At 41.8% G+C, this 27468-nt stretch overlaps 1 protein-coding gene across 4 annotated transcripts in view; it reads right to left on the bottom strand.

Annotated features, from left to right (window-relative positions):
• KLHL29 (kelch like family member 29) overlaps nt 1-27468 on the bottom strand; it is a 388766-nt gene that overhangs the window by 287394 nt on the left and 73904 nt on the right. Inside the window, exon 1 of one of the 4 annotated variants that reach the window (XM_041480964.1) lies at nt 615-725. The exons of the other annotated variants lie outside the window; for them this stretch is intronic. The gene's annotated coding sequence lies outside the window, so the exon portion shown is untranslated. Of the gene's footprint in view, nt 1-614; nt 726-27468 lie in introns of those variants that run through there. 4 annotated transcript variants of the gene reach the window in all.

The raw sequence follows: 27468 nt of genomic DNA, 5'->3' as shown, positions 1-27468 counted from the left end.
GATGCAAGTAGGAAAAAAATCCCAGCACCCCTCCCCTCCTCCCTATGCTGAAGGATTATATTTAGGCCAGACCAGTTGATAATCTGTTTCACAGCATGTCTCAAACCACAGCATCATCACCACTGAAAAGGCAGCCTGAAAAGGCTGCAGAGAAGATGAATTCCCAGAAAAAGGGTGAAGTCTTTAAACCACTGCTGCTCATGAGGCTTTCAGACTGCAAAATCAGGGTACTTGACTGGTACCTCTAAACTGCCAAACAATCCATTATCCAATAATAATCTAAGCAATCTAATCCAGAATCCCCAAATTTCCTCAGCTCCTGGTGCTCTTCATTCCATGTAAATGTTTTTGAGATCAAGACTGCAACCAGTGGTGGAGACAGTAAGCCCAGACTGGGATGACTTTATAGGGAAAGAATTAGGCAGCAGTCTAACACTGCTGGAGATGGATTTACATCTGAAAGCGTCTCACACATGGTATAAATGTCACTCCTTCCTTGCTGCCCCCATTCCTCCCAGTCACTGGTAAACAAAAAAAAACCACACAAAAAAATTTGTAGAGAGGAAGCTAAAAGTGGAACCAAACCAAACCAAAAGTAAATAAAAATGTTTTACCTGGCTCCCCTGGGCATGCAACAGCAGGTCTGGCAGTAATGAGAGTGAGGAATGAAATTTTAAAATGAATGCAAGAGGGAGAAACTGCAGAGAAAATTGAGACAGAGTTTCAGTGTTATTTATCCCAGACAAAGCATACATGCTCAGCTCTGAGCAATCCATGGCACAGGAACAGCTCCAGGATGGAACTCCAACACAACTAATCTTCCTTTTCTATTCCCTTCTGTGCTTTTGAGAAGGAAAGAAGAGAGAAAGCAATTTAGTGTAGTGATGCAACTTGTTTACTTCTCTGTACCTGCTCAGCTGTGTTGGCTGAAATATACTCTGGGAGGTGCAAAGGGAAGAAAAGAGAAATGGAAGGAAGGAGAGAGGGAATTATAGGAGTAGAAAAAAGAGCAAACTGTAGGACAGGCCTCCAATTTTGCCACTGCCCAGCAGTCCATGCAAGCAGCATCCATATGGCCACCAGCATGCCAGCAGAATTACATGGGCTAGTTATCCAAACCTTGCTGTGCTTGAACCGTTTAAGCTCTGGCTCATTTGAACATGATGGAAATGCCCAGGCGAGAAGCTCAGATGGCAGCTCCTCATCTGCCACCCCTCCACCTCGGGCTCCTCCTGCTGGGAATTTCCTCAGCCTTGGGAATTCAGCTCAGGGGCATCCTCAGCCTTTGCCAGGGGAACACTGTATGTCACTTCTGCTCCCTGTTCAGGTCCCAGTGACTGCAGAGGCAAGAAGCCTATGCAGAATATGGAAAAGGGGGAGGTTTATTAGTAAATGCTCTGTCATTTCTCCCATCATTGTCTAAGGTTGTTAGCTTGTCCCTAATAAAAACTAAATGTTATTACAAAGGCAGAGGTGGTCTCTTAGGTGAAGAAAACAATAAAACCTACCAAATCACCAACTTCTGATCGCTTTGTAAGCCCCTCGTTAGAGCTGATACACCAACATTTACATGACAGAACCCTTTTTATATGTATTAACAACCTACATACTCACTGGCTCTTTGTAGTTTGCCTAACATTTCAGAATGTGTTAAAATCACACATAAAAGTTAAAGTAGCCTAACACTCAGGAAATAAGAGTCCTTTAAAGGTTTAATTCAACCACTAATGGATTTTTTCCCAAGTTAGAAAACATTTATATATTGCTGATTTACTGCAGGTGTGGTAACTGAATTTGGCTTTACACATACCAGCTGCAAGCAAATCAAGGAAAAGGCTTCATAAATCAGTTTAAGGTACTGTAGGCTTCATGGTGCTTGGACTGGGACAGAATTTCCCCCACACAAGCACACAAAACAAATGGGAGTTTATAATTTTCTCTGTCATAGCTCATAACTTTTAAAGGTTAGAAATCAAAGCACCACACAGTGGAATCTTATACAACTGAATGGGATGGACATAAGGCATCCCAGAAGATGATTTATATCATTCCCTCTTCACACAACAAAAGAATGAAAAATGCAGTGGTGACAAAGGTATTGCCTAATCGTGTTACTTGGTAAATACCTTCTCTTGAAATTTCTCTGGACACATCAAGATTTTCAACTTTCTCTTTGTTTTAGACTGTTTTCCAGCAACTACTCCACCTTTTTAAATGCATCTTCCAATGCACACTATATTTTGCAGGGTTTTTTTTCAACAAGTGACACTGGCTCAGAGTCAGATACTAGAAGACAAAAAGCCACAGTGACTTTATCCAAGAAATATGAGGTGGCAGAGATCCAGTACGCCCAGCACTCAAGGTGAAAGAACAGCATGGAAAAAGATTCACAAATTAATTGTCAATTACGGAAGACTGCCGGAGTGAACACTAGATACATGCATGGGATAATTTAGTCAGGCACCTGCACAACTGAGCTGTGGATAGTGCTGAAGCAATTACTCAATTTTTTTAAAAAATGAGATATCATCATCAGAAAAGGACATAAAGGAAAAGGAGCAAGTTTAATTTTTTTCCAAACACATAAAATCAGTGCAGTTAAGCACCAAGGACCCAAGTGGATGACAGTCCTCTGGAAGAAGGGGAGGTTGGAGTACCTGACTGAAGGAAGCTGCCTGTAAGGAAGTGAAATTAATTGCTCATACAGTTTTTCCACAGCATGCAGGCAAGCCAGAAGATGTTGTTGTACCCACAGCTCCAATATGGGCATCCTGTGGCAGCAGGTGGAAAGCACTGAAGTCTCATTTCCCCTGCTGTGTCACAGGGAAGTCACCAGGTGGTGAGGGCTTCCACCTCCTCTGCCACAGGTGGCTCTGACAAAGAGCCTGGGTGTGCTCCACAGCCAGCCAGCTCCACAGCAGTGTCATTCCTGGACGTGCTTCACAAACTTTGGATTCTTCATGAACAAACATCAGTGAACCATTTCTTGGCCTCAGGGATGACACAGGAGATTACTTCTGGACCTGTGTTCTCCACACGGCTCCTTGGTCCCAGCTCCCACTGGCATGGCACAGGAGTGGGGGAAGAACAAGAGATTAGAGGCAGGAGAACAGCTGCTCCTCCTGGCTCTTTGAATACAGGGAAAACAGTTTTTGCCCAATGCATGGGGAGTGGTATCATAAGCTAGCAAGCCAAGAACAGAAGGACTACATCAAAAAGGAAACAGGAACAAGAACTTCCCCTTTCAAAGCAAAACAGCCTTGCTTTTTTAGAGCAAAATCTTTGCCTAAAAAGCTCTCTCAAAACACCTGCGGTTAGAGTGGTAACCTGGATCTGGGGAGACCCACTTCAGTTCTTTGCTCTGCCAAGCGTTCTCGCATGACCTTAGGCAAAAACACTGAAGCTGTAGTTAGCGGATACCTTGGCTTCAAAGGCAAAGTCAGCCTAAGAAGTTCTTGCCTGCCCCCGCCCGTATTTGCTGCCTCCACACTTGTGCTGCCCCAAGAGCCCACAGGCACTCTCCTGTAAACCAAATTACTGAACGGGATGATATTGAAAGCAACTTTGGTTGTCTTTTACAGGCAGAAGGGTAATTTTGCGTTGGACTAATTAAAGGATCCACAATCAATAAGCTACAGCAGCGGAAGAGGTGAAGCTGGGGAAGCCCATCCATGATGGCACAAGGGCTGGAATAAGCAGGAGGAAGGCTGCAAAGAGAAGGTGCTGTCCAAGACTGGTGAGAGAACCTGCTCAGCAAAATGCCAGATGCGTTTGGACAGCGTCAGCCACTGGTGGTTGTGATGAATGTGGCTCCCTCTCTCCAGCTGCCTCTCCAGCCCTCTTGGCAGGGATGGCTGCCCTCCTAGCAAGGGCAGCAGAAGGAAAGATAAGTGAACACTTCACCTGCTGCTGTCTGGAGGAAGAAACAGCCAGGAATTTGCTGAAACCACCACCAGCACTGGATGCAATGCACTGTTTAACCTCCTCCCTAAGCACTGGATTCCCAGGCATCACCTAGCTGGGGACGACAACACCCCTCACGTTCCCAGGCTGTTAGAGGGGATAAATAGAGTCAAGGTGCTGAGACACCCCAGGTAAATGGGGGTCATGGGGATACCAACAACAGAAAGCAGCAGCCAGGCTCATTTTGATAAGCTCCCATTTTAAAAGCTGACATGCAAATCTCTACTTACCCTACATAATATGAACATTCTCCTACAAACCCAGCTCCTGATTAACTCAGTACATCACTTGCCAGCGCTCTCTGAATGAGCCTGTGAGCCCAATTAGCAGCAGATGCAGCACTAACACTCCTCACCTGCTGTGCTTACCAGTCTTCAGATCAGGAAGGGAAGGGAATATATCAAAGACTTGCGAAGGGAAGGAAGCTTAGAAAAGGCTCAGAAAGGATGAGGGAAATAGATGTCTGCAACAGTTCCTCAGGCAAGGAAGCAGAGCCCTATACAAAAGGGAAAACATATGGGCCAAGGGAACACACTACTGCAGATCATGAAAAATATCCAAAGGGCTGCTGGAGCATCCCGTGAGCGCGGTGCAGGGTGTAGCCAGGAGTGCTGCTGGGGCTCGGGGGACCTTTGCCTTGCCTGAACCCCAGGGAGCTCTGCCACATGCAGAGCTTCTCTCCACAGGCTCTGGTACATCAGCACAGGAACCTAAGTCATCCTACATTTTCCATGAGTTTTCCTTCACTTGTCAGTTTTTTTAGTGCCCCAAAGAATAAGGAAGGAGCATCTCAAGCCTACAGCTGCAATACTATTACAACCCAGACAGGAGCCACTTAACTGAAGTTTTGTGAACTCCTGAACTCCACAGCTGCATCTGAGTTTCATTTCTGAGCATCTCTACCAGTGAGCTGACTGCTCTTACCCACCAAAGCATCTGTCAGCTTTTGTGCCTCAACTGCTGGCACTGGTTTTATAACATTAGGAAAACAGAACATCACATGCCAGTTTGGATTTTTTGTCAGAGGAGTAGAGAGCCTGCCTTTGGGAAAGGTCCAAAAAATAAGGTTCGAGTAGATGGATGTGAATGCCTGAAGCTTTGACGTGTTGGGGGAAATGGATTTAATACTATATTTAATGCTATGGTTTTCCAGCAACCAGCAGAAGACAGCCATATACTCAAGGCAAGAAGCCTAAATCTCTCCAATGTGTTGGGCAAGGAAAGCCTGGGCATGACACGTAAACCAGCTGCCCCAATTTATCAGCAACTTTTACAAGTCCATCTTTTCTAAACTTCAGCTGTTCCAGCAGTAAAAGAATAAAGGATATTTTTTTTAAATAGTAAACGTATCTTTTACATATATAGCACATATTTGGTGAACCTTTCTTGTTGTTATCCTCAAGACAGTTGTGGCTGTAGGATATACATGTAACAGAAATACTTTGAAAGAACAGTCCTATTCAGTTTTAGTCAAACAGTCCATCTATGGATCCTACACTTGTACAATTTTACTGCTCTCTAGATATTAAACTAGTGGCCTCCAGTGTCTGCTGACCAGCTCCCAAGTGCTGCCCACATGTCACCCACTGGTCTGACAGCAGTCTCAGTGGAGAGGCATCACCCAGTCTGAGCAAACCGGACTGTGCAACACAAAAAAGCTTCCTGCAGTTACTGACAACAGTTTCCATAAAAGGTCTTCTGGTTTCCAAAATATACCACAAATGGCCAATGTTTCCAAGGAATGCTCCCAACAGAAACTCATTGAAGGAGATGGTTTTGTTTTCTACAGATGCATTCTCTTATTTTTGAAATGGGAATGATGGTGCATTTTCAGAGAGAGGAAATTAATGTCTGTCACTGGGCTTTACAGCTGTATTTGCTTTCCAGACATTTATTACCCATCTTCAGCACATGAAACTACTGCTACAAGTTGACAAAGAAATCTGTCAGAGATGACCATGCCACCAGGGTGAGACACTCTAAACCACATCTGAATTTCACCCTGGCAGGTCTGGTACACAGATCAGAGGTAGGAACACAGATGTAAAAGAGCATAAGGAAACAAACAGTGAAAGAGACTTTTTTGGCCAATACAACAAATACATTTTAAAATTACTTTTCTAATCTAGCCTTTCAAAGCAGAAAGAATCATGCAAGAATTTAAATTGAAAGGTGAAAAGAAAAACCTGTCCTTAATACTGAAAATCAAGGAGAAGGGCTGATGCAGCACCCTGCTCTTCAGTTCTGTAGAACTATACCTGCTGTACAGGTAACAGTGTACAGCAGCTCCAGCTCAAGGTCTACCATGGGATTTCACTGCTGTTCAGGAGCCTCAAGACCTGGCATGCCCATGAGGGCTCCTCCTCTTTGCAGAGGGCAGTGGTGTACTTTGGCTTTAAGTCTTTATGTTCTTACAAATTATTGGGATAAATTTAGCAGCTAGTAGCATGGAAGAAGGGACAGAGAGTGGACATCTGCAGGCATTTCTGGACTGCATGTGTAAGACAGCTGCTGCCTGTCCTTGTACAGAACTCATGTGATCTTACATTTCTTGGCATACCTGACATGACCTGAAGAGTCTGACATTTTTAAAATCCTCTCGACCAAGTACCATTTAATTTTTATGGAACCAGAACATGCACAAGCATCTGTGAAATGAATTCCACCCAGCTGAGCAGATAATATCATTGTTCCATGTCTCCAACCTAGACCATTAGCTTTAGCTGCAATTTCAAAAGATGTGAGTAGGCTAGTCAAGCTTGATGAGAGTCCAAACCAACCTGCTCCTCTTGCTCTTGGACATGCTGGTACATTTTTGTTGACCCAGCATCATGGTCGCATGATTCAATACAATTTGTGTTACTACCAGGCATGTGTGAGTCTAAGGGGCAAATACTGAAAGAATGGATTTCAAAGATCTGACATTCAGATTGTGCCAAGTATGCTCCTACAGGCACATTCTGTAAGACAGTGAGCATTTAGATTAAGTTCCAGACTTCAGACTAATTTAGATTAGTCTTCTCATTTTAAGACAAGCTATCACAACAGTCCAGACTTGTAATAAACAAAGCATTCTGAGTTCAAAGGAATTTGGGTCACGAAATTCTGAGGAGCAGTATTTTCTTTCACAGGGCCTACCCTTCATTGTTTTTGATTTAAAAGCAGAGAAATGTTTTCAGTGCTTCCTAAAATGGCCCTTTCAGATGTGATCCTCCCCTTCCCTGCCCTGCTTTTGCAGAGGGTAAAGGTGCTGCCCTTGTGGCTGTCCAGCACTCACCACCACCAAGGTTAGCTCCCAGCTAGTCAAATGCCTATATCCTGACCTTCCCAGTACAGAGAGAGCCTTAACAGACAAAAACCACAGATCAACCCCCTCTTTTGGTGAGTAACCTCATCCCTCAACTCGCAGGGATTGTAACATGCAGGGTTTATCCTTAACTAAAACCAGCTCTCCTGCACAACAGTGGGCAGCTCTCACTCAGTCAACATCTCAAATTCGTAAGGATTCACTTCATTGTGTCTAGATGGTATGAGCATGGATGACTTCCAGGGGAACAAGTCCCTGGCACGGCATGGGGGGGCTGGAACTAGAGGATCTTTAGGGCTCCTTTCAATCCAAACCATTCCATGACTTCATGACTGAGGCAGGTGGCGGAAATGTCACAACCACCAGCCTTGGCCAGCACCACCAGTACAAAAAACAGGGCAGCAGTAAGGCTCATCTAATATCAAATTAAATCCTGGTCATGGTGGATCACACTTCTCTGTTCTTGATTGTTGTGACTGCCAGGAGGACTGGGCTGTTAACTGCTCTGTTAGCAGGAGATGCAACACTACTGGAGAAAATGAAAATATGAAAATTCGTATTTTTCTACCCCCCCCCAAAAATGTTAATATATTATAAACTGTAAATAAATAATAAAGACACGAAGCCAAGCACACACAAAAATATAGAGCTGAATATATCTGAGCTGAGACTTTACAGCTGCAGCTTGGGATTTTACACATAATTTGGGCTTTTCTGTTCTTCATTCCTCAGGTGGGAAATAAAAAAAAAAGAAAAAATTTAAAAAAAAAAAGAGCTCTAAAGTGGTCTGCTAGAACATGGAAAAAAAAATTAACTGTATGATCCATTTGCACTTGGCTTGTTGATTGTTGTTTTTTAATCACAGAGGGAAAAAGACCCAATTACTGTTCTGAAATGAAAGATTCACTCTGAATAGTCAATGACACTTGTCAGACTGCACTTTATAGCTTTTCTTCATGACCACCAGCACAATAAGCACCCAGTGTTTGACTTTCAGCGAAAACATTTTGAAACATTAAGTACATGGAAACATTCTGCACAGAGTATGTTCCTGCTAGTTCCTAAATGTCCTCCAACGTTATTCAAAGCAAAATATTTGTTCCAAGATATGTAAAAAAACCGAAAAATTTGATGTGATGCTACTTCAGATTAAAACCAAGCAATTTCATTTTATGTTTTATATGCTCTCCAGTCACAATAAGTATAATTATAGACTTCTGTCTACTTACAAATCTCTCTGTACAATGGAAAAAGCAATAAACACAGGTTCTGCCAGCAATCAGATAACACTTATCGTAAACAATAGCTTTTACGATCTATTTGAAATGGGTTCAGCTGCTACAACTTAAGATTTGGTTATTTTTGTTTTCTTGTTGGATTTGCAGCAGGTGGTAAGGACATGATAGAAGTGTTTAGCCACAAGAGATTTCAAAAAGGGACTAGTATTGCATTGCATATGAAATATGACAGAGATTTATTTTACAAAATCAGTTTTCCATCTCCCAGGGGCCTCTAACCAGTTTGTAGAGGCTGCTTGTGAAACTTTGTTCTTCTCAGCTCTCAGCTCTGCCAGCACCACATCCAGCCTGATGCCACACAAAGGGTGACCCACATTCAGAAGTGACTCCTTATCACTTCTGCGTGCCAGTTTCTTATGCAAGTGAGAAACTGTACAATGCCCTGAAGTAAACAATTGCTGATAGGGCCCCAGCAAAGATGGATCAAATTTCCTGCAATTTGGAGAAGTGTGATTTATTGTAGCTCTGGGAAGCAGGGAAAGAGCCCTCAGAAGTCTGCATGTCCTGCTCTGAGTGAATACTGCACCGTGAAAATGCTACACATCACGACTGTGTGAGTGCAATATCACAACAGGGATCCCAGCAGGAGATAGTCAGCAAGACAGGGACACATCTGCAAAGAGGACACAGACCTAAAAAGAACCTCAGAGGCTGGGTGGGACAGGGTAGTCCCCTACATGGATCTTACCTTCTCAGAGACGCAATGGCTCCACCTTGCACCCCACAGATGTGTTCTCCTACTCATCTCCCCACTTCCAGCAGTGCCAAAAGTGTCCCATGTGGGACACAAAAATGCTTTACACACTCTCCAAATGAAAAACTGCTTTCTATCCCATTTTCCCAGTCTCAGGGAAAGCAGATCCAACAGGTCCACTGACAACTTCCATGAAGACAAGGGATGTTAGCACCAGTATCAGTGGTCAAGGATTCAACACCAATGAAGCCACAAAAAATTACTGCAATCTCTCTCTCCCTCCAAATACTTTGAGTTGCAATATACTTGCGGTTTGTACTTTGTTTATTTTTCTCAAGCAGATTAGCAAGAAAATGGAAGGCTAACAGAACATTAAGGTCAAGAATTTAAATGAAGTAGTTAGGAAAAACAAGGCTGTAATTCTCCTAACCACTCTACATCAACCATCTTTCACATACTCAGAAATTAGTGTTGTTGTAGAGGCTGGGGAATTTATGTTGCAGTCTACCTGTAACAGGAGAGTCGCACTTCTTGCAGGAACTTTTAATTTCCTAACTTGTACATTAAATTCCCAATAAAGCTTCATGCCAACTGTCTTTTGGTTGTGGTTTTTTGGTTTTTTTGGGTTTTTTTTTAAACTGTTATTTCCCAAGCTATTAAAATAAATGAATGAAACAGTGCTTGAATACTGAAATAAATGCAGAAAACTTTTGCCAATTTTTACATAAAATTTACAGACTAAATGTATCAATCCACCTCACATGTATACCTTTCAAATCAATTACTGAAATAACCACAGTTAGCGCGCAGAATCCAACAGCTCATGTGATTGGAGCCTTGCATATTAACATTTAGAGAAGCCTTATGGATGTGTGACTAGAACCTCAACAACTTCCAGAATTACTTCAGACAGCTCAAAAAGACACAACACAGTGTTAAGGTTCAGGGTGGGAGCAGGGGACTTGGAAATCCGAAAAGCCCCACCCAGAGAGAACTGGTTCATGTTGTGTTAGCCTTCCTCCCCACCCTTCCCAAAACCCCTCCTCAGAACCATGACTAATACAGTTTCATTTGACAGTTTTTTCTGTAACTGAGTTAATAAAATCTGTGGGCCAAGAACACAGCAGCAGCTGCCCCAGCCAAGATGCCACCTACGCTTGCTTGAGAAGCACTTGGTGCCTTTAGTGACCACAGCTTTGACTTGAGTTTTTCCCACCCAATTTGAACATTTATGCTTTTTTCATTATATACTTAGCAAGGCATTTCTACCCTGATTAGAAATTTTTGAGCCTCCTGCAAATGGCCAGCAAAATTCAGTTAAAAATGCTCTTTTTCTAATAACTCAGGGAGCAGGCTTTCTTCAGTAAGACATCAAATGCAAATATCTAGCACAAACCATTCACCCTAATTCATATGGGTAAAGGGAGAGAAAGCCCTACAGTTCCCCCCATGCACGTCTGCCTTTGGGTCAGCATCCCTGCCAGGACAGAATCCTCACTCCCACACACTCCTTTCTTAAGTTCACATTTGCTTCAGGGAGGAAAAGATGCATTAAAAGAGGGATCCAGGACAAACAAAAGACCTCAGAGCTGACATAACCCAGCAAATATCTTCAAAGCGTTGTCCTTCCAAAACTAGGACTAAGGTACAAAACTATTTAAAAGCTATTCTTCTTCTGCCCAAATTTGCAAGCTAGTCCAAACAGCAAGACAGCAATGACACTCTCATCTCCTGCAAGAACACATTTCAGAATGGAGGTTAGCAAGTGACAAACATTTCTATTTTGCAGCCTGGAGATGCAGAGCAGATCCCAAATGCCATTTAACATTGCCACACTTGTTCAGAGTTCGGCCCAGTTTCAACAGAGGCTCTACCTTTGAAATGACTGCTACGACTCATCCTACTTTCCCAGACCAAGGTTTAAAAATCCCAAAATAGCTGTAGCGAATGTGCTTGGTACAGACGTGGGGAAGGGCAATCTGGGTCGTCTTCTCCTCACAGAACAATGCTGAAGCCTGGCCAGACTCCAGGAATGCACATTTCCCTGCAGATGGCTACAGCAACATTTAACAGTAGGAACCATAAAAGACTTCCACTTCTAATTATGTATACTGTGATTTATTTTTTTTTTTAAGCGGGTGGGCTTCTCCCCTCTACCCTTTTTTTTCTTAAAATCCTATTTAATGGTAGTCACCACATGCTCAGACTTCCCCTTTTAGGATATATTTAGCTTTAAGACACCTCAGGCCAAACAAACTTTATCTGCTCACTATATTAGAGTCCAGTACACTTCAGAGCAGTCAGAATACTGCCACAGTACTACGTAAATCAAACCCACATGCCAAGGAAAACAGCAATGCAATGCAATGAGTGCCAGTCCACAGTCATTCAGCTTTAAGTGTCACTCCCACGTTTACCATATGAATAGAGGAAGATTCCCTCAAAGCAACAGAATCTTAATTCTCTCCCCAGATTCAAATGTATGCATTCAGGAAACACTTCAAACATCAATATCTTTTCCTCCTAAGGCACACTTCTTGTCTGTAATTAGTTTCCATTGGTCAAGTGGGTTTGCTTCTATATATTGGGCTATAGGAATGTTTTAAGTGATGCTTTATGATTCATCCTACACTAATAGGATTTTTTTTCCCCTGTTAACCCAGAATAAGAAGAAATGGAGAGAAAAAGGAGAGAAGTGAAAAAAAAGATGGCCTGCAATCATATTGTTACACTGTGCACAGTTTATGGCTGGCTCACATCCAGTTTGTGGTTGTGATAAGAAATGTGTAATCCTATTATACGGAGAGGAGTCAGAATGTACAAATAGGTCCTGGAAATAGGAACTTCTCCTGTAAGATTATTCTTCTCTCCACAATAGTTCTGCAAGTAGGTCTAGACGGGAGCTCTTCGCTCTTCTCCCCACTGCTTAACGGAAAGCCAACTGTCAAAACAATTCTCAGCACAGGAGTTGGATTTTTGCAGAAGACAAAAGGAAGTGGTTCTGTGCATTTGTGTCCAACAGCAGCGTTAATTGGAGCAAGGGCTCCGAGCCCTCGCAGGCTGGCACGTCAGGAGTGTATCCCATCACATCAAGGGAGCCCAGCTTGCTCTGACACTGCCACACTCTGTGAAGTTGCCAAATCCTGCGCATTCTGCAGTTTTTAAGATACATTAACTGCTTATCAGTGAGAAAAGCTGGTTCTCATGGCATTTTGCATTGCAGCTCCCTTAAAAAGACACACAGAAACCATTCCCCAGGCACAGGGCTATTGGGCTGCCAGAAGTATGCTCTTGCACTGGAAGTAGGAAACCAAGTACCACCTGTGCAAGTCAGGATACCCCTGGAGTTAAATTCCTGAATAATTCCAGCCCGATTATCTATTTTTCTAATTTCCTTTGTATGACAATATTGCATTACTGTGGTTATGATTCAAAAAGGGGGTTATGCATTCCCAGGGTGCCCCACAGGCCTAAGTGCTTTTGACATAGTTCAGATGAATTAAAATACAAGACAGTGCTCTCCTCAAAGACTCTCTTCACAAGGACCCTGCAGCAGGGAGGTGACGATATCCATGCCAGAAACAGCTGTGACCCCGGGGAAACCAGGTCAGTGATTAACCTCACTGTGATTAACCAAAAAATACATTCAGAGAAATAAGGGCTTTTGAAGTGCAAAACATTAAGAAAGAAGGGCTTTTTCCTAGGAAAAGGAATAAATAAAACAACCCACCTCCAAGTATGTCATGCAGGAGTAAAGGACAAGCGATAGGACAAGAGGTCTCAAGTTGCACTAGGAGAGGTTTAGATTGGATATTAAGAGAAAACACTGAAAGGGTGGTCAAGCATTGGAACAGGCTGTCCAGGGAAGTGATAGAATCACAATCCCTGGAAGCATTCAATAAACATCTAGATGTGGCACTTAGGGACATAGGTCAGTGATGAACATGGCTGTGCAGGATTAATGGTTGGACCCAGTGATCACAGAGGTCTTTTCCAACCTCAGCAATTTTATGACATGGTCGTAAGGCTGCAAGGTAAATACAAGCACCATACATCAGCTGAAGCAGCAGCAGGGTACACCAGCTTATTATGAACCCCACCAGACTGTGGGTAGAGTATTACAAGCTTCTGAACAAGCTGGTTTGGTGCATTTGAAGACACCAAGCTAGACTGAGTGTATTTGCATGACACTGCAATTCCCTCTGTGACTGCAACATCAACATACTCAGTAAGTACCAACAAAATGCCTTTAGCATCCTGTTTTCCAACTTGCTGCAGCAGCAGGGCTCACAGGTAGAAAATGTAATTCTCTTCTGGGTAAAAAAGAGACACTGAGATGAGAAAGAAAATACATAGTCGTATGAAAACCAAGATACTCTACAGCTACAGGCATAAAGGACAATAACTGAATGGTGTCCTAGGGCAGGGGACATCCATTTCCATGAAGGATGCAGGAGGATGTATGTGTAAACCAGAATTCAAGCATTTTAAATAAGCAAGGTATTTTTTAACCTTAAATAGTGCTCTCCCAATAAGATCACCAAATTCTGGATTTTCTCAGCCACTCCATGAACAAAGCATCAGGTCATGCAGACACTGAGGGCAGCCTCAGGTTGGACTGGGTATGAGGAGCCTGCCAACCTCAGTGGTTCTGTCAATCTCTGATAATTAAATAATATTTATTCCTTGGAAAATAAAGGTTGAATGTCACAAATTCTAAGTGTAAAATAAAAGTGAAGGAATCAGATTTAAATGATTCTGTTGAGTTAAAGTGGGCAATAATGCATGTGTTGAAACCCAATTAACAAAGAAGCTCACCCAGATGTCATTAAAGTGCCTTTTGCACCAAACTGCCTTCACCTGATCTGACAAATGGCAAATTACCTGATGTAGCTGGACTCTGTTGCACATTAATTAGAAGAAAACAGCAGAAGAAAGAGATGGAAGGGAACTGTACAAAAGCTGCATAATTTTCCTATTAATATGAAGCTAGTGTATTAATATGAACCTAGCAGTTTGCAAAATCCTTCAGTAAGAGGAAAGTGATGAGTAGTTCAAAGTAGCAAAAGACAACAAAAAAAAAATCACAAATCAGCCTGTTAAAAAAAAATCATGAGACTTATTAAAAGTGAAATATGGATTCTTTATTTCTTCTGTGATTTTTAGGGTATTGTTTCATTTTTTCCTAGCGTCTCACCACAGTTAGTGCTGGCAATGCAGAAAGCAGCAGCAGACACTGATGCGTGCTCACAAAGAGACACAAATCCTCAGCCATTATTCAGCAAACAAAAGCAATGACGTAGCTGCCCTGTGTGGTAGGGCAGGGCATTTAATCAAAACAGCCCTCAAGAAATAAAGAGCAAATCATAATCATCTCCCGAGGGTCACTCAGGGTTTCCCGAAGGCACGCGTGGCTATTTGTTAATGCATGTGCCACTCTGGAGACAGCTCAGGAAGCCCAGGAGGGTGACTGGGAGCTCTGGAGGGAGGGACCAGCTGACTCAAGTGGTCCAGGCCCAATGTGAGGACAGCAGGGTGACACTGCCCTCCTTGATACTCAGCACTGGGCACCTGCTGTGGGAGTGACACACAGCCCACAGTCTGGGGGAAAACAATGGCACTGCAGCCTCAGAAAGTCCTGAGCACCACCCCCAAATGTCTCAGACTCAAGCTGTCCTCTCCATATCCATGCAACACCGTCTCCAGTGCACATCATCCCTGGTACTGCCATGGATGTGGCATTAAATAAAGGTGTGCTGCTTGCAGCTAGCCTGGGTCCCCTAGCTCCCTCGTACATTCTCCTTTCAATGGGTGACCCCCTGGAGACCATCATGCAGCATCAAGAGGCACTGTCATGATGACAGAGAACAAGCTGTCAGCTGGGAGGTACCTACAGTAGTAGTTTTGGATGGAAACCACCGTACTTTGCAGACGTGCTTTCTCTAAACCACTTCTGTCCTTGCTTTGGATGTCTAAGGATGATTAAGAGCCATCCTCTGACTTCTGTTTTCGGTGCTGAAATTACATTGCTGTTTTTTGATATCTGGCTGAAGTGTAACTGACGTCGTTATCAAAGCAGAGCTATAGAGAAAATAGAATCCACCCTTTTGCAAAATCCTTCAGTGAGGATAAATCACATTGCCTCTATGTTTTTTTACACATCAAATGTACACAGAAACAAACCAGCAGCTGGGGCTCCAGCATAATGCACTCACAAAGGAAGATCCTTCCATATCTTCTCTATCATTTCCTGACAAACAGGCAGGCAGGTAGCTGGGAAATTTTGTCTGAAAAATTCTTGATTTGTAATGTAGTCTGACACCTTAAATGCTGTTTAGGCTGTGCAAGAACAAACACTCGCCTTGTACAAGCGTACGAGATCAGAATACTCCTTTTCCATGTATGTTGGAATGGAAAAGACCATTTACTTAATTCTTACTCCATACAGAAGACTAGAAAAAATAAAGAAGTTTGTATAATTACAGGTCATTCAACAAGTCATGTTACATCAGGAATGCCTAAGGAAACGCAGAAAGGAATTGTATGCTTTAAAAACAGTATACGTGATTTTTCCCTCTTCTTCCAATTGTTCCCTATTTCACTGTATATTCTTTAAGCATGTATTTTGGTATCTGTTTTAACTGTACAGAAAGGAAAAATGAAGGGCGGATGAAATTGCAGGAACTAAGTAAAGGATGCCCTAAGAAGCGTGAGGTTAGAAGTTAGTAGTGGAGGGAAAAGGAAAAGATTGTACACTGATCTACAAAAAAAAAAAAAGCAACAAAAACATATATGAGCTAAGAAAAATTAGAGATTAACAAGAAGTAGTCAGTAACTGACAGCAAATTTGCCACTAACCAGTTATGATCTGGGCAATTATGGTAGAAACAAACTTCATTTCTTCATTTCTTCATTTAACAACTCGAAATACAGAAAAAATCTTGAGATGGAAGCATTCTTTTACAAGATCTCTCTCCTCTGAGAAACAGTAAAAGCAGAGGTTGCCTATTAAAAAGCCCACTCCTGTTCAAATTGCCAATTTGAAGACTTCAGCCCAAGAACATTCAAGTATGAAGAAATGTCTCCCCACCTCTGCAAGCCCAGCCAAGTCCCCTCATCAGTCTCCAAACCAAACAATGCCGTGCCAGTCTACCCAAAAGAACGCAGCGGTTGTGCTCAAGTCCCAGCGCAGTTTTCATACGGTTCATTGTTTGAGCTAATTTAATTAAAAGAGGGTCCAGATGATGATTATCCTGGCAAAAGGAAACTGCACAGACAATACAATGGCAGGCTGCCACGATCACTGTATCTTAGCTCTGAACAGAAAACAGAACTAAAGGAAGAGGATAAAACAAGCCCACCTTGCTGACCTTTAAAGCTGACATATTCCTACTATCCCCACAGGCTGGAACAAGACTCAGCTGTTGCCCAGTCTGCTAATTTTTGGCACCCCATTAGGTGCTGTGAACATGACCATGATTAGTTTAAGCAGGAAAATCTACCATCACAGTATGCTGCAATGACAGCTTAGTCACACACACCCTCCATGCCAGGCACTGAAGCTGGCATTATATTTATGGTGCAAACCCTGGTGGGAGGTTCAGGTGGTTTGGGCTCCACTCCCAACACCATCGTGCAATTTCCCAGGAAAATGTAGGGCTTGCCTCCACCTACAAGAGCAAGGTCATATCAAGTTTAGACAGCCTATATAAATATTTAAATAGAATAAAATGATAAAATTTTAAGGAATATATAAAGAGCTCAGGGCTTGAAGTTCAGCTGTCTACAGAGCTCCACTCAGAAGCAACAAGCCTGCTATGGAAACCTTTCCAAAAACCATTCTTGGATTAGGAATACTTCTTAAAACTCTGTGGGGACATAAATCATTGCTGCTGATCTGCACACTCTCATAGCTCAAAGTCTAGTAGTACCAAACTGAATTTCACCGGCTGAGAATAACTATTTCCGTGAGCAGACATTTCTAAATTAGGGATGCTTTTAGGTCTTTTATAATGACTGAAAGATATTTTTGCATGCAATTTCAGTTCTCATTTACACACTCCCAACCAAACTTTTTTCCTGTTAATGTTGCACAAGTATATAAAAAGAAAAGGATTAAACAAACAAATTCAACCTCTGCCCAGTAGATGTATGTTTTTTAATAGAAAAGCAAAAACGTAATGAAAAAAGGTCAAATTATTTGATCAATGCCAAAAACCAAGCTAGTGGGGAACTGGGAGTGAAGCTGAGCACATGATTTCAGCTGCAGATTTCAGAGTTTGAGGCCAGCAGCTTACCTGACAGACCTTCTCTTGGCTCTTGCGTGTCTAAAAGCATACTCCAACCTTATAAATAAATAAACTTTCCTAAACCAGAATGAAGACACTTTGGTTTAATGCCTGAGAGGAAACTAGCTGCTACATTGAGAAGAGGTTCGAACTTATTCTTCTCCAACAGCCTTTGGGACACCACACAAACAGTGAGAAAGTCAGAGATTTCAGTAAAGCAGCAGCTGATCACTCTGTCTCAGGTACATCTCTGAAACAGAGAAAACAGACCACTGCTCCCAGATTAGGCTTTGCAGGAGGTACACTGAGCAACTCCAGCATGATTGTTTTGGAGGAGAGCTACTCTAACCACTGACAGAGCCTAAAAGACACTGAAGAATGAGGCAGAAGGAATGTGATTTAAAGCTGTAGCAGAAACACAGTCCTTTCAGATCGGTGTAGTCATCCTGTCTGCCTATCTCAGGTTAGAGGAACACAACATGGGGAAGAGAAACTGTAAGGCAACAGGAACAGCCATCAGTCATCTTCACCTCCAGCCATTCCCCACTGCAAGTTTCAAGTGCTTTCTGCACTAACTCACACACCATGGGCAGCTGCTGAAGCTGCTACACCACCAAGCAATTGTGAGCGCTGGGAAGAGAGCTTCCTGCACATACACCCTTTCCCCAACACACCTTTCAAACAGTAAGAAGTTTGAGACTTTTCTAGCTCACACAATTCTTTGACACAGAGTGATAAAACCCATCCACACACAGCCAAGGATCTGCCCTCAGCCAGCAGTAATTAAAATTAATCATTCACAATTATTTTCATGGGTATGTTCAGAAAGAGACACCGCCAGCTCGCTGGCTCCTCAAAGCTGACAGACCTTGAAATAGGCTGTGGTCAGGTACAGCATGTCCCTGGGTTTCAAGCAGTTAAAAACATGCTTTGCATATTGATTCACCACCCTCAGTGCTGACAGCCAGAACCACCCCTGTCCTCCAGCCCAACATCTGAGCTGGCATCACTGAGAGGGATTGGTAAGAGAAGTGATTTTTCTAATAAGTACTGCTATGCCTATCATTATTGCTGCCCTGCTGGAACTGAGGGCCTTGTGAGTGCTAAAATTTCTTATTCTTGAATCGCAGTGTCTTCTGAACTCAAGATTCTTCCCATTTTCCACACATTTGTATTACGTTTTTAATCACTATCTTCTTTCCTTTCAGCTTCACTGGTCACTGCTTATGCTATTCTAAGGTAGAGAGGTTTCTAAGGTACAGAGTAGCCTGAAGGTTATCAGTCTCCATGCCTCAAAAGCTACTGAAGAAATTAAAGAGGTAAAAGAACTAATGAAATTCAACATAAGGCATTAGGACTGTCACTTTCTGGAACGCTGTTTACTTATACAAGCGATTTTTATGGGGTTGAACATTTACTATTCACGATAGCAGCCTTGATCAATTCTGCTCCTTTGAAACTTACCGCAGAAACATAAAAGCATCTGTCTTATGTATGTAAACCCAAAACGTGTAAGCAGCAAGACCAAGATTGTAACCAGTGCAAGGAGGAAGCAATCTCACACCTAACAGACTGCAGATCCCTCGGTATCAACCTGCATAGCACTCCTTCCTTCCCAGCAACTGGAATATTGATTTTTACAATACCTACCGGAAAAAAAAGGTTTTCGGCAGATATAGAGAAGGAGGAGCAGGGTAATGGGATTGTCTGCTTCCCACCACGTGTTCTGTAGTTGGAGCTCAAAGATGAATTAAAAAAAGAGATGGTGGAAGATCCAACTTCTTACATAAATCAGCTCGGCATGGCTTTCAGTCAGAAGACTTGAAAGGAACAGATATTCTGCCTTTACTAAAATAGAAAATTGTCAGATAAATATGCTTGCCTGTTTAACTAGAGTGGTTTTTGTAAGTAGGTATAATGTTGTGCAGGAAACAGGAGCACTGACTGGAGAGTGAAGAATTATGCAGGCAGAGCTCAGGAAATGTCTCTCTTTGGGAAATTATAAAAGGAAGTAAACAGAGTAGAACAACAGCAGCACTCAAGCTCAAGAGTCTCTCTGGCCATCAGCAACACTACAACAAGCCTGCAAACATCACCCCTGACCTCTTTATGTTTTATGCAGGGTACCAACTTAATTTTAGCTATATTGTTTATCCATCCCATACTTCTCTTGTATTGTTCATTCCAATCTTTAATCATCACAGTTTCCTAATTCACACTAGATCCTCCTTAAGCCAGTTTCTCACTGAAGATGGCATTCAAGGCATAAGGACCCTAAAATTTGGGGCTACCCTCTCAACCTCTCCTTTCTGTACCAAGAGCCCTGCACTTGCACCTGTAACTTAAGACACAATATGAATATTGCCACCTCCCAGATTGGCTCTCACTTCATGCCCTCCTTCCACAGCCATGAGTATTTGCAGCTCACTACAGCAGTAGGGATCAGTGTCTCCTGCCAGGCTGCCAGGGAAAGCCCCACCAGCATCCCAGCTTCTCCCCTGCCAGGGCATTTGACTAAAAAGCCTAATTTTGACTTGTGCACTTTATATATTTCTATATTTTTGCCCCACCTCACAAAATTTTGAAATTATCAGGGAGAAGGAACTCAAAGGTGTGAAGCAGCGAAATAATTTAGAAGGGCGGGAGCCCAATTTCATCATCTACTACAAGCACTTATCCCTTTGGAAAGTCAAGACTAAATTAATCACAGCTAAAATATTTTACAAGCTTGTACAAACTCAACAGGGACCTTGACTGAACTCTAGAATGTGGGGAAAAAGAAAAACAGATAAAGCGGAGAGGGAACCATTAGAAGAAGCATGAAGAGCCCCAAAACAATACTGGGAAACCAGAAATAGCACCACAGAACGGTTTGGGTTGGAAGGGACCTTAAAAGACCACCTAGTTCCAGTCCCCCTCCCATGGGGGACACCTTCCACTAGACCAGGTTGCTCAGGGCCCCATCCAGCCTGCCCTTGGACCTTCCAGGGAAGGGGCAGCCAGAACCTCTCTTCAGGAAACAGCAGAGCAGGGAGAGCAGTTGGGTAGGCACACATGTACATGGGGAAGATGCAGCTCCTTGAAATTTCCTGGCTGTTCAACAGAAAAAGAAGACATCCCAGATGAGCAGGCATGGACTCAGTCTCCCCCCAGAGATGTGGAGCAGCTCTGTCTGAGCACAGATGAAAGCCCTCTATCCTCTTCCAGCAGCCAGACAATCCTGCTAGTAATGGATTAAAGTGATTTAAGTAACTATACATTTAATAAGGTGAAAAGGGCAACGACGCAGTTACATTTTGATTGTTTTGAACTACATATTGCTCTGCAATTCTGTTCCTGTTTTAAATACAAAAGTAGCACTTTTTGCCAGAGCTGACATGGCATGAGTATATAAGCAAAGCAAAGAACACAAGAGAGAAGTACCATCTTTTATTAGTCCATTGACAGAGAATACAGATGAGCTTTCAGACACCAGGACCAACAGAGAGGAGATCTTCACAGAGCAAGGACCACTGATCTTTAAATACATAAACACAAATGGACATGTTTATATATTCACATATATAAAAGCTTCCTACCTTACTTTAAAATCCAAAAATGCTTTCTCAGTGCTGCCAATAACAAATAAAGCTTAAATTTTCTTGGGTTGGAGAAAGAAAATCACAACTAAGAAAAACAGACCATGGAAGACCCCAGCAGCAGCCAAATATGCCATTAGCTATTACCTACTGTGATTATGGAAAAATGCTGGTTTTTATTCTGCAGCCTCTTTTTGCCATTCTTCTCATCCACCTTGAAAATTATTCCAGGATTTACATAAATAGGGTCATCTGGGGGTTGCATGCTCCTGGTTAAACCTTCCTGGCCCCTCCCATGGGAAAAAAAAAAAATCCAAGCAGCAACAAAGGGAAGTTTTCAGTTTTCTGATGTTCTCTTCCCCCTTTCCTAAAGTAAATTGAGAGCGGTTCCTGTAGAGACTGCAAACACCCACACAACTTTACAGGTGGGGAAAAGGTAAAAATCCTCACACCAGTAAATCTACATCAGCAATTTCTTTACCCTTTATTTGAGAAGTCACTGGATAAGATGTGTTGTTGCCTCATGGACAAACACACACAGAGCCTTTGGCACAAGGGAGAGATGTTTCAGGGCAGTGTGAGGATTTGATGGCTGTCTTAGCTTTTCTTGCACACTGAGCAGTCTGTACAGCCTAACAGCATTAGCTTACTAACAGATATATTAATAGGTGTGGGGGGAGGGAAGGGAAGAGGGGAAAAAAGCCACTAAAACACATTCCACCTACACATCTCACTACTAATCATAAACTCAGGTAGAAAGCAAATTGCTTCTCCAGGACCAGGAGAAGAAAAGAACAATAAGACTGAAGGGGGGAAAAGCACCTATTTTCATCTTTTTCTGGAAATATACCAATTGCTGTATTTATCAATTCATTATAAGGAATGAGAAAGTAGAAGAAGAAAAAAAAACAAAACCACCACACACACAAAAAAAAACCCAACCAAAAAAAACTCCACCAAAAAACAACTGAAGAACTGTCACAATATCTTGCAGTTAGTAATTTCAGAGTGATAAATATAATGTTGGCCTCAGACTGCTAGGATTAGATTTAGCTGTAAAACAAGTAGTGCAGTTAACAGTTGCTGTTGGGTCAGGTGTTGGGATTAGAAAGCACTGCTAATCACAAGAAATGTAAAAAGATTAAGAGGTGATGGTTGGCAGTAAGGTTTTAAAAGCATGTAAGTGCTGGAATTCATTTTGGGATTAAAATTCCTGAAGTGGAAAAAAAAAAAAAAACCCAAAAAAACGAAGAAAAGTAAAGGACACATCATAAACAGTAGCCAGTTCCACCTGCACTGCCCACAACCCTTTCCCAAGCATTAGGAGAATTAATTGTGGAAAAGTTAAATGTATGCCATGGCTTACTAGTGAATGATCCTAGGGCAGCTTTAGTGAGGAGAAGCAAGTATTTCTATTCTGATATCTATGAATGAACTATGGCAATCTAAAACCTGCTTAAAATAGGAGATTTTGCTTACCAAAATCTTGCCTGGACAATGGAGTCGCAATTTTTAAAGGCACTGTAACAGGAATGATGATGGCATTTTATACCTGCATCCTTTCAGCAGGAAGGATAAGACAACATGTTGATCTCCTAGTTTGCTTCCAGCTTGTGTAGATTCACCTCTAAGATCAGTTTATGTTCTTAGTTACCAAGAATAAGCAAAGCTCCCCATATAAAAGAATCAGGAGTGTGCAAAAGAGAAGTCCCCAGGAAAAACAAACAAACAATCGAACAAACAAAACACCAGAAAGGAGAAAAAAATTAGCTTGCAAAGACTTCTAAGTAAACACAAACTTTTAATAAAATAATTTTAATTTTGGATGAAAAGTTTTACTAAAAAGGCATTTCAAACCGTGCAGACCAAAGAATCTTGGTCAGATTTCCTTATGGCAGAGTGGTCTCCATCAGCATCAAGTGCAAATTTCATTGCTGGCACCCTCGGCCACCACCCCGAACTGCACAGTCAGATCAGAGGACAACAGACTTCTGCCAAGCCCACCAGGTTCCCATCAGGCCTGATGGACAGCCAAAACCTGGTTGGTGGTGAGACCACCTAAAACTTGCCTCTCTCCCAGTGTCCCACATTTATCCAATGATTCAGAGGAAAATTCAAGTTCTACCAGGACATTCTGTGAGCATTGCCTCTGCACGGACGTCTTTCTCCCTGTGCCTCCAAGGGGCTCAGATGCTGATTCAGACCAGCCTCTCTTCAGTCATTACTTTACCCTCTGTAAATCTGGACCTTGCTGTTCCAGGGGTTGGGGAGCAATATGAAGTAAGATCACTTCATCATTTTCTACACACCTTTCAGTTAAGTGCTTCTGATGCACCTTCCTAGATTTTCAGACTCTCTTAAGTCGGCTTTTCCCTTCTGTTGCCTGAAAATGAACTTTTTTTCCAAATGCCTGTAGCAGCAGCAGAAATAACCATCTTCCAAGAGTTATAAAACAGTTGTATTTAATAATAGAGGCAAAAGCATTGTGCATGATTTCTGCAGAAGTCTTTTCAGTAGAACAGATAAATTTATTCACTGCATTATGGAACAGTTTGAGAAAACAAGATCATACAATGTACACTGCCTCTATTTAAATAGTTTCATTTCTATTCATGAGTGCTCTGATTAGATACACTGAAAATATCATCAGTAAGAAATAAATAATTCTGCCAAATTAATAGTTGTTGATTTCTTTTACCTGAAAATGTAAGTAGCATCTCATTCACACTAGACAAAGCTACTATAATTTGGATATATCAATCTTGTTAGTTCAAGTCCACACAGCACACAGAGACAGGTGTGCATCTACATTTTCTTAGTATCAAGCAACTTCTATAAAATTGTGAGTTCTTTCATGAGTGGAGAAGCGCTAATATGCACTTTGCATGGAAAGGCTTAGTAGACAACTAGGGTTTGTTTTTTTTTCCTCCAGCTGTTTTCCCCAAATAGAGGGTTGAGAGAAATAAATTGCTTTAAATGCAGAAAATTGTTTAGAAATGGTATTTTAGGGAATACAGGTGAATTTTCTGTATCACACGAGATTAATCCAAGCTCAGCAAATGAATGCTCTTTAATTAGAAACACCTTTAGAAAGGAAGCAGCCAGAAGTAACCCTCACTAACATATTAATATTAAAGGAGCTACTAACCAACCCCAAACCAGCCTTTCCAGGACCTCCCTCCCCGTAAAGTATTTTCCTGGAGAAGCATGGACAGGGGTGGATTTGTGCAAATGGAGCAGAATGTATTATTTAGCAGAAAGGTCTGACCAATATTTTCTTTAGGAAAAAAACAGACTAAAAACATAAGAGTTAATATTTTGTTTTAGACATCGCAGAATGATGAATGCCAAATGTCCACTCAGCTTATGAGCATCTGAGAAAAAAACCCTCCACATTTTGAAAAATTTATCCAGTTTGAGTCAACAATGAATTCTTCTAAGAATCAAATATAATTGCTGTTACATTTCAAAAAAATTTAAATGCAGAGCTCAGTACTATAAGAGCAGCCTGTTTGCACAGCAGCCAAGTGATACACCTCAGAGAGCTACTGTTAGCTACTGCAGGGAAGATGAATCAAGAAAATGCTGAGTTGAGGTGCAATTTGACAGTTATTACCAGAACAGGAGTAATTTGAGGAAGGAAAAAATCTGACAAAATCTCAGTTCACAGCAACAGATTTTGGAAGCCTATTTGCACATAAATTAGAAAAAATAATTCTTGCATTAGAAACTGATGAAGATGAAACAATATACCCTAAATCCTAACATATTTGAAATTATTTTCTTTGATTCAAAGCCGATAATCCTGTAACAGGCAGTAACTAAACAGGGGCTTTAACAGACTTGCTCTGCATGTTGAAGAGACTGCACAGCCTGATCTTGATCTGGGGCCATTCAACTATCAGAATAACTGGATTTACTGCCATTTGCACCTTTGTTTTTGCCATTTGAAAGCATCTCCAATGCGCAAAACACTGGGCTGTGTTTTAAGCATTAGCAGCATAAATATCCCCTGGTGTACCGTATGCTTCACCACTTCTGCCTTCCCGTAAATCAAACACGCAGCCAATCATCTTTTTTATGTTGGACTCCAATGGCAACTCTATTATTCAAAGTCAGGCTGTACAGAGCCATGTCTCACAGGGACATGAAGCAGCTCAGGAGCAGGTTTATGACTGAGCAAGGGAAGATTCAAATCTGGCCATGATCTTGTCACTACAACCCCACCACCTTTGCCAATTTATCCGCATCTTTCAAATTGATCTCTTCTGTCTAAAAGACTTTTTAAAAAAACCCCAAAACTCCCATAAGCAGGAAAAATAAATTAGCCTTTTCTGCTCTTCAAGAACCACCTCTTTGTGTCCCCGTAAATGCTCGCTGTAAATGTTTTTGCTCACATACTTGTAAGCAGATAAGTTGTTCTTTACTGCATTACAATTAGATGCATAGATTAAGAGATACCTTTCATGTCATTATATCAAACTCTTCTACAAACATACAAAGGGATTTTATAGACTGTTGTCTTTTCTGCTTACTACTGAATTCTCACACTGAGCACAAGATGCAGTAAAAGTGAACGATACCTTCCCTGTGTTTACTGTGCCCACCAAGAACCATTAAAAAAACCAAATAAAACAACTTAACTATTATTTCAACAGCACTAACTGTTCTCCCATGAGGTTTCCCTTTTTCCTCTCTCCCTCCACTTGGTCTTTCAGCTCATGAAGATAGGGAACATGAAAACTAAATGGATTTATGTGTAAATAATTCATCTTTTCAGGCACATCAAACTAATACCTGAGTTCATCCAAGGGGTTTGCCAGATGTAACTGATTCTAGTGGTATTTTAAACAGCATTCTGGAGATCTGGTCACAAAAGGCTGCAACGAAATGCTGAACAGCTGTGTTGATAGAGCTGTTTTTGAACAACACGTGTTGAAACTCTACCTGTCCTACCTACTGAACACAGCTGATGGGGACACATTCCCAGCCGTCCTGAACTGCCACTGCATTTAGGAGACTCGTGTCTGCACAAGACAGGCTTTGTGAGTGGGGTGAGCTCTGGCACATCTTGGGAAGATGAAGAGAATTACAAAGGCTGAGCATCGTTTTCCTGCCAAGTAGCAGGAAAACATGTGGCAATATAAAGCATCTTTAGGAGCACGAGTCCCACAGGGCAGACATCCACACAAGCTGAGCTGATCCTGTGAGCCAAGCTGCCTTAAACCAAGGTCCCGTGGGGACTGGGAAGTGAAGTGATGGTAGTAACTCTGCTTCTCTTTAAGCCATGAAGGAAAGCAGAAAGTATTTTGCGTATTTTTAAACATCCTAAGTACAAACAATGGATTAATTCTTGCGGGAAGTCCAACAATTAACCTTTACTGTACTTGCATGTCAAGTCATGTTTCTTGTGCTAAATAAACCATAGCAAACTGCTGCAGTTAAAAAGGGCAAAAAGAAAATCTAGGGACTTGTGTTTTTGTTTTTACTCTTTTAAAAGCCAAAATCTAAACCGTTCCATTGTTTGCTTCAATAACACAAGTATCTCTCTCCTGCGCACGTTAGAAGAGGAGTCTGCAAAAGAGGACCAGGGAAATAGGTCTCGCACACAACTAAGGTCTGTTCCTCTGATTTACAACAACTTCTCATTGTACAAACTGAATTAGAAAAACCTGCAAAGAAATACAATTAAATTTCAGAATATCACAACCATTTTAGTAACAGTGCTTTGCCTGTGCAGGAAATGGTTTCTTAAAGTGAAGAAATCATTTTGCCATGTGGAAACCTTGAGCAGGTTAGTAACCCACTACTGTACCAGAGATTAATTTCTGCAGACAGCTTTGTATCTTCAAATTCACTGAAGTGGAGATTTATTGCAACAAAAACAGAGAAAACCACTGGAGGGATATGCTGCAAGTGGAGCAGGACAAAAGGAAAACTAGCACATAAGATACAATATTCTTGGATTTGCAGCACAACCCTCCCTGATTTATTCTGAAAGAGTTTGTGTTTCCAGTCTAAATTAACATGGCTACTGCTATAACTTATATCACACAGACATAAGATCTGGTGAAGAGTAAAGTTTTGCAGAATGTTCTTTAGATGAGTTTCCTTAGAAATAGCTCAAAATAACTTTAAGAATTATCATCTTAATGACATGCTTACCCTTAAGGGGAAATTTTGAGCCCTTCAGCAGAAAGCAACCTTACTGCAAGCAGGATTTTAATGGCTCTGAGCTACTGTTTATGCAGTGGAAGCCCTCTTTAAATCAAATATGTTTAAAAGTGTCCTGGTTCTGAAGTTGCCTGTACTGGGCACCCCACCACAAATTTATGCCTTC

Source organism: Pyrgilauda ruficollis, unplaced genomic scaffold (genome assembly GCF_017590135.1).
Source record: "Pyrgilauda ruficollis isolate IOZ18807 unplaced genomic scaffold, ASM1759013v1 scaffold54, whole genome shotgun sequence".
Classification (NCBI taxonomy): Eukaryota; Metazoa; Chordata; class Aves; order Passeriformes; family Passeridae; genus Pyrgilauda; species Pyrgilauda ruficollis.
This window is presented reverse-complemented; position numbering and strand designations above follow the sequence as displayed.